Here is a 7,916-nt window from a genome sequence, read left to right as displayed (position 1 = left end):
GTCAAGATTTCAACTCTTGCTTTCTGACTTTGAATATGTATGTTACATGATGTAAACTATGGCAGTGGGTCTTTATTCATTCCATTGAGCAACACCTATTGAGCATTTGCTGTGTGCCAGACACATTTCTGGTTGATGAGGGTACAGTGATGAGTAAAACAGACAAAATTCCTGACTTGATGGATATTATTAATACATTTGCATGTGTGTGTGTGTGTGTGTATTGGGGAGATGGATAAACAAATAAGCAAGTCGATATAACTTACTTGTGGTTGGGTTTGGACTCCATTTCAAGGGCAGAAGAGAAAGGGCTTAGTGATGTGGGCGTGAGGAGGAGGAGGAAGAGTGCAGGGGGACCCCCAGGCCTCTGGCTTTACCAGCTGGAGTATATGGTGGCCAGCAGAGCCTGGGAGCCCTGGAGGTAGAACGGGTTTGGGGGAGAGCTCAGAAGTCCTGTTACCAAAAGTTTGGTACTTGTCCGTGCAGCTGAATAAAGAACAACTGGTTTGAGGAGAAGGAAAGAGAAGTTTATTAATTTGCCAGCAAATGAGGAGAATGGTAGACTCGTATCTTAAAGTACCATTGTCTTATCTATAAGCAGAAACACAGAGCTTTTAAAGGGAGTTTTCAGCTTTGGGCTATTGCTGTTTAACTATAGCGTTTCCAGTGGAGACAATCTAGTGACTTCTGCCCAGACAATTCCGTTGAGCCATCTGCTGGTACAAAGGACAACGGACACTCCCCTGCCCCTCCTGATTACTGGCCTCAGGCAGGTTTTAATTCCCAAAAAGTGGGGGCAGAGGTTTAAAGAGGCAACTTGTAAAACATTTTACTTTTTCAGGCTGTTGCCTCTGTTAGAGTTCAGTGTTGGACCTGCTGAGGGCCAGATGACATGGTTGAGACCCCAGACAGAGGGGCAGAGTGAGAACAGGGCTCAGCAGGAACCCCTGGGGCCTGAGTTAAAAGACAGAGGAGTGAGCTCCACACAGAGGGCAAAGAGGTCAGAGCAGAAGATGGAAAACCTGGAGGGAAAGAGGTCCCAGCCATTGAGGGAGCAGAGAGCTCGGAGGTAGGAAGCTCCGGCCTCATCAAATGTCACCTAAAGGTTCAGCGAAGGAGCAGCGAGGGAGCATTTGGGGGCAAGGAGGGAGACACACAAAGTTGAGGGGATTTTTTTTTTTAAAGCAACAAGAAGCCAGAATGGGAAGTACCTGGTGGAGGGTTGAAGATACAAGAGAAAGTGGAGGTGATGCGTGGAGTGAAGCCTTGGAGGAGAAGGAGGAGGGTCGAACCCAGAGCCGAGGTGGGGGGTGCCAGTCTCAAAAAGGAGGGCATATCCCTGGGCCTGCAGGGAGCAAGAAAAATGGGAAGGAAGGCAGAGCAGCTTCTTGGGAAGTGGGTGGCAATGCCACCTGTGAGAAGGGCCCAGAGTGGGGCCAGGATGCATGGACAGAGGGGTGAAGGTTTGGGATCCACACTGTGGGGAATATGGGGAGTAGGAGAATGAGGCACAAACTGGGGTCATCTCGAAGCTTATCTTTCCTGGGTCTCTGTCCTTCAAAGGCCCCGAGCTCCACCTCAGAATTAAAACACGAATTCATGCAAACGTGAGATCTCATTCAGGCTTTTACTGCGAGGCTGATGGCATCAGTTGTGGGAACCACAGTGAGGACAGGTGTGGAGGGGATGCTTGTGGTCGTGGGGGTGACTCCGCTTGGAACTGCGTGCAGAGACGACAGCTGGCGTGCCTTTCACGCAGGCCGGGTCCTCCTCACCCTCAGTATTTATTTTCCAACCCACCGTCGGAGGGTGAGCTGCCCGGTCCTCACTCTCAGCTTTCCTGGAGAAGGACGTCTGGAGCCTGTTGAGCTCTGCCCGCTGGTCTTCGCCTCTCAATCGGAAGCAACTTTGATGTGTGTGAGAAAAACCACTGTCCTGCAGAGGAAGCTGTGCATGGATGGTCCACCCTCAGCTCAGAGGTGGGGCCCTCCTGAGTGTGCGCCTTGGGACTTTGTGTCCTGTTACCATCCTGTAAAAACTTCCTCTGTGGGTGGCACTGTCTGAGGCAGCACGAGGACTCCATCAGCCAATATCGTGTCGTCACTGGCTGCCTGCCGGCTCTCCTAGGGGACACTTGAGAAACTCTGATAGAAATATTTCTCTTTGGCAACAGCCTGCTGTTTCCATGGTTTGACAATACTAACCAGATATAAAGTAGCCCAGCAAGGGAGAGGCCGGCCCTGGGGGACAGGGGCCCCATTGCACTCTCACGTCCAACCCTGCGCAAGTCAGATAATCTCATTAGGTCTCCGTTTCCTAATCTTCAAAACAGGCCAACAATGTAAGACTCAATTATTTTCAGGGGTTGACAGAATGAGTGTTGAAGAACTGTGCACATTTTTGAGTTCTTTTGGTGAATAATTATAAAGTCTTTTGGAGGACATATTTTAGAAACAAATGCTAATAAACTAAACAGACTTTAAATGTACTGATGTTAATCTTGCATAGGTTGAGTAAACCATTGTATGGCATTCTTAGAGATTTACTAATTTAAACAAATTCTCTTCTCACCTGATATTGACAGAACATCTTTAACCTATTTTTTGAACAGGTAATAAACTCACATAATTCAATATTCCAAATGCACAAAAGGGTACAGTTACCATTCTTTCTCCTGTGCTACCCAGTGAGCCAGGGTCTCTCTAGGTAGGAAGACCAAGTAGTTCTGGTTTGCCTGGGACTTTCCTATTTAGTACTGAAATTCTCTCCTCTCAGGAAACTCCTCCATCCCCAGGAAAACGGGATGATTGGTCACCCTATGCTGCAGGCAACAAACATTATGAGTTTGTTGTGTGTCCTTGAAGATATTTGCCAAGAACAATCCTGTATTTTAAAAATCGTCATAGGTAAAGAAATAAAGCTCTTTCTCATAAAAAACTAAGGTAGGATATTGGGGGAAAAGGGGAACCTATAATAAAATGGAGGCCCAAATCTTATCTTCTAACATAATTGTTTTTTCCATAATTGTTTTCACAATTGCAATTTCCAGCTCCAGAGTTGCTATCCCTTTGGGAAGGAAAAGTCTCCGTCAGGCTTGGGAAAAAGACTCCCATAAACGTTAACAATCTGTGGCTCCATTTCTCATAGCCACGGTTGACCATAAACTCTATTATCCCTTTGTTTATAATTTATATTTGTGGAGTTAAAAAAAGCATTTGTATACTTGGGGGTCTGGATTTCATAAATATGCTCATTTACCAAGTTATCTTTTAGATTCCCCTGTGTGAGCGTAACTGATTCGGGAAAGCCCCATTTCAGAGAAAGCGGATCGGAAGGCCTTTTCCAGGCTAAAAATAGACCTAGAACGAGGTGTATTTTAGCTTCGGGACTTTCACAAACTGTCTGGCAAACTAGCACATTATTGTTTTATGAATAAGGCACTGACGTTCTTTTTAAATGTTCTAGCTTCAGGCTATTTCACTTTTGTGCGAAAAGGATGAATTATTTATAAAAATAGGCATGAATATCATATGATAATACCCTCATTTCTGGCGGGGAGTAAAATGAGCTGCAGCTGGTGCTGTGTCAGCTCCACGGCGCGGTGGCCAGAGCAAGCGAAGGATGAGGCTCCAGCCTTGGATCCTTCGAGGGGGCTGATCTCGGAGACGCAGCACGTTCTCCTCCTGGGAGGAGGACAGGAGGACACTCGCCACTCCTCTTGTCCCCCACTCATCGCTCACTCTCTCTCTCTCATCCTTCCTTTCCTCCTTCCTTCCCACTCTTCCACCCTCCTTCCTCTCTCTCTCTCTGGCAAACTTTAAAAAGCAGAGGATGGAGATCCTTTATAAACTCAGGTGTAAGCAGAAGCTGGTTTCATGAAATTACCTGTGCACACACGACTGTCCCGTGCCAGTCTCAGTTTCCGCATCTGTAATAGGAAGTGAGAACCGTGTTTCCTCCTTAGGCCGGATGTAAAGTGCCTGGCGCTGAGCAAATGCTCCCTAAGACAGTAGCCAGTTATTAAAGGCTGCCTGCCCGGGAGCGCAGCGGGGTGGCGAGTGTGTGCGCTGAGGCGGGACAGGAGACTAAGAAGGCCAGGGGCTGCACTGTCCCAGGGTGGAGAGGTCAGGTAAGGGGACTAGCCTGGGTTTAAAGCAAAAAGGCCTGCATGTTGGGAAATTTCTCAGACCTGGGCAAACCGCAAGGTTGGTCACCGTCCTGAGTTAGGTTAGGATGACTTTTCCTTCTTTTAGTCTTCGTCTTGTCTCAGCTGATACTGATTTACAGTGCCAGGGCTCCAGCATGCAAACAGTTACCTGCCTCCTTAAGGGGACACTAACTTACCTTGCACCTAGCCGGGGGAAGGGAGAGCCCCTTGCATAACCCTGCGCCAAGTCCACGGGACTTTCTCCTGCCCACCTGGCCATTTCGTGAAATGTGACAGAGTATTGAAACAGGATGACTGCCATGCCGGGCATTCCTCTCCTCCCCTGCTGTCCCTCCAGCGGGGGTTATTCCAACCCCCCCAAGCAGGCCCAGGGAAGTGGGAGGAACTTGTGCAAAGACTTAAGCCAAATGAGAGAAATACAATTCCTTTTATCGTATGGATGATAACAAATGTGTATAAAGGAGTCCATTTGAGAATTGGATTTGACTATGAGATCTCACTGGTATTTGAGGTGTGGGTTTTATACCAGTGCCTGTGGCCTCATGCAGGAGGAAGTTTCATCAGGGTTCCAGAGAGTTCTCCCACTTTGTCAGCTCTGCTCTTCTAAGTGTATTCTCATGTTCCCGGTACCGTGGGGGCTTCCACGGTGGAGACAAAGCATTTCTAACAGAGCAGTGCCACCATCGTTGGAGATGACGATCCCAGCCTTGATGAGGAGTTGGACATACTGAGCTCAGGATCTGTGCGTTGGTGCTGGGGTGGCCTCAGACAGTCCTCGGACCCGTCAGGCCTTTATCTCCTCACCTGTCACCTGGGGAGGCTAACATGGAGCACAGAGGGTGGCTGTGAGGCCAAACAAGATGGAGCACATGAGGTGAGACTGACACACAGTGGGCACGCAATACACCCGAGCTCCCCCCACTGCAGCCACATTGTGACCGGGAGGCCGCCCTTCCAACATTGCAGCTAACACTGTGGGTAGTAGAGTGGAGAGATGGAAAGATCCAGGATGCCAGACTTCATGTACATCTGTTCAATCCACCAACCCCGAACCTCCTACCTGGGCACTTCCTTTATGTGAGAGAAGGGATTTCCTTTTTTATTTAAGTCAGTTCAAGTTGAGCTTTCTGTTTCTTATAGCAGAAAGTATCCTAACTCAGCAGTCCCCAATCTTTTTGGCACCAGGAACAGTTTTCATGGAGGACACTTTTTCCATGGACTGGAGTGGGAGGGATGGTTTTGGGATGATTCAATCACATTACATTTATTGTGCAGTCAAACCTCTCTGATAATCTGTACTTGCAGCTGCTCCCCAGCACTAGCATCACCGCCTCAGCTCCACCTCAGATCATCAGGCAGTACATTCTCATAAGGTGCACACAACCTAGATCCCTCGCACGCACAGTTTACAGTAGGGTTCTCGCTCCTATGAGAATCTAATGCTGTGATGATCTAACAGGAGGCGGAGCTTATGTGGTGATGTGAGCGATGGGGAGCAGCTGTAAATACAGACGAAGCTTTGCTTGGCCCCCCACCCACAGCGGCTCACCTCCTGCTGTGCGGCCAGTTCCTAACAGGTCCGGAATATTTTCCACTTGTAAGAAATATTGAGGATCTCAAAGATCTTTTGTTTTGTGGGCTGTACATCATGATATTTACCGCATTAGAAATTGAAATGGAGGGCCCGGCGCGGTGGCTCATGCCTGTAATCCTAGCACTCTGGGAGGCCCAGGCAGAAGGATTGGTTAAGCTCAGGAGTTCAAGACCAGCCTGAGCAAGAGCGAGACCCTGTCTCTACTGAAAATAGAAAGAAATTAGCTGGACAACTAAAAATATATAGAAAAAATTAGCCAGGCATGGTGGTGCATGCCTGTAGTCCCAGCTACTCAGGAGGCTGAGGCAGAAGGATTGCTTAAGCCCAGGAGTTTGAGGTTGCTGTGAGCTAGGCTGACACCACAGCACTCTAGCCCGGGCAACAGAGTGGGGCTGTGTCTCCCAGAAAAAAATAAATTAAAATAGAGAAGTCTTTAAAATATTTTTAAATTTATTTAAAAACAAAAATAATCAATACATTAACATGTTAACATCAATAACTTATTTTTATGAAATAACTAATTTTCCAAAACAAAAAGTTAGAAGCATGGCTTTGTTTAACATTTTTTGCTAATCTCTTTAGTGTCTGGCTTAATAGAAAATAGCTGGATTCTTTATCTGTTTTTGCATTAAATCTGTTGCAATTTATTGTTTTGGTTGAACAATATGAAGAAAAATCCAGCCTCACCCAGATATCTAGTCAGAAAAGGGAGGAAAATATGAATAGCTTTTTCAGATAATTATGGCCATTCTTTTTTGATATTACACCAAAACTTGCAAGTAATATTTTCTTTAAGATTAGTTGCAATATGCAATAGGAAACCATAGCAGTTACTGTTTCATACTTTGTTTCATTAAAATCTACTGGTCTGTCTTATACTTTGAGTGAATCTTTTACTCAAAAATGATTTTATAACATTGTACATTGGCCATGTGGAAAAATTTATGCAGATCTTCAAAATTTTGACATATTTCATTATATAATATAAAAAAACCCATACTTTTTAATATCACTACCAAGCTCATCAGGAAAGTTTTGAGGTAGGGGAAGCTGTCAAGCTCATGGCTAAAAGATCCTAATTGACAAGTTTTCTTAAAAATTCTAATTTTTGCTTGAAGGTTTGAATTTTATCATCGACTATAATACTGTCAGTTGGTATCCTTGAACTGACAGGCTCATTTTGTTCATTTTTGAGAAAATGCTTGCCAAAGACCAAGTCTGAAGTTTGTCGGTCACACTTCTGATTAAAAATGGTGTTCCATGAAAAAAGTGGCTAGTTCAGTTTGCACCTCTAAAAATTGCACATGTGCCTCAATGTGCAGCAGAAGTGATTTATTTATACTTCCCATTTCATCACATGTAATATTTAAAGGGTCGATATTTAATAATTTCACGGCTACCTCAAGGGCATTCTAAAGTGAAACTGACCTTTTTTTCCCCCACAGTGCACGGTTGTGACAAACACAAATACTATGAGTATAGTGTGTCTCGATTCCTGCTGAGGCACCATTGGTTTTCCACACCATTGCTTTTGCACTATCAGTGCAAATGTCAACACAGGGAAAAAGGTAAATAACATCTTAGTATCATTATGGAATTAGGGGTCCACAGACCACACCGTTAGAATGGCTCTAGCTTACAGTTGATTCTGGAAGCAACCCAAGGTGCTTTCATAAACTCTCTCTTTCTGAAATCAACCAGAGTTGGTTTTGTTGCCTGTCACCAGTGTTCCATATTAAACATGTCATTGTTTATGGCCAGGTTGAATCAAAATGTTTAAGGAACTATAATTGAGGGCAATTTATAAGTAAGCAAATAATCAGAAAGAATGAAAGAAAAGTTTCACTTTATTATAAAATTTTTCATTTGTGCTTTTTACATTCTTGATGTTAAGTCAATGTTAAACAATCAAACAAATCCGTATAAGCCCATGAATTGTGGCAAGAGAAGGGAAAGAGCATTAACATTTTCTCCCTTATTATGGATGCTCCTAGTGACCTTATTGAACTAGGTATTATTGTCCCTGTTTTAGATATTGAAAAAAACTGGTTTTCAGTGCTTAAGTCCTTGGCCAAAGCCACTCAGTGGTCAAATCTTTCATCCTGGCTGAGAGGCTCCAGAGCCCAGGACCTCTTTGCTCTATCACGCAGGATT

This window comes from Lemur catta, chromosome 9 (genome assembly GCF_020740605.2).
Source record: "Lemur catta isolate mLemCat1 chromosome 9, mLemCat1.pri, whole genome shotgun sequence".
Lineage (NCBI taxonomy): Eukaryota > Metazoa > Chordata > Mammalia > Primates > Lemuridae > Lemur > Lemur catta.
Note: the sequence above shows the minus strand (reverse complement) of the source record.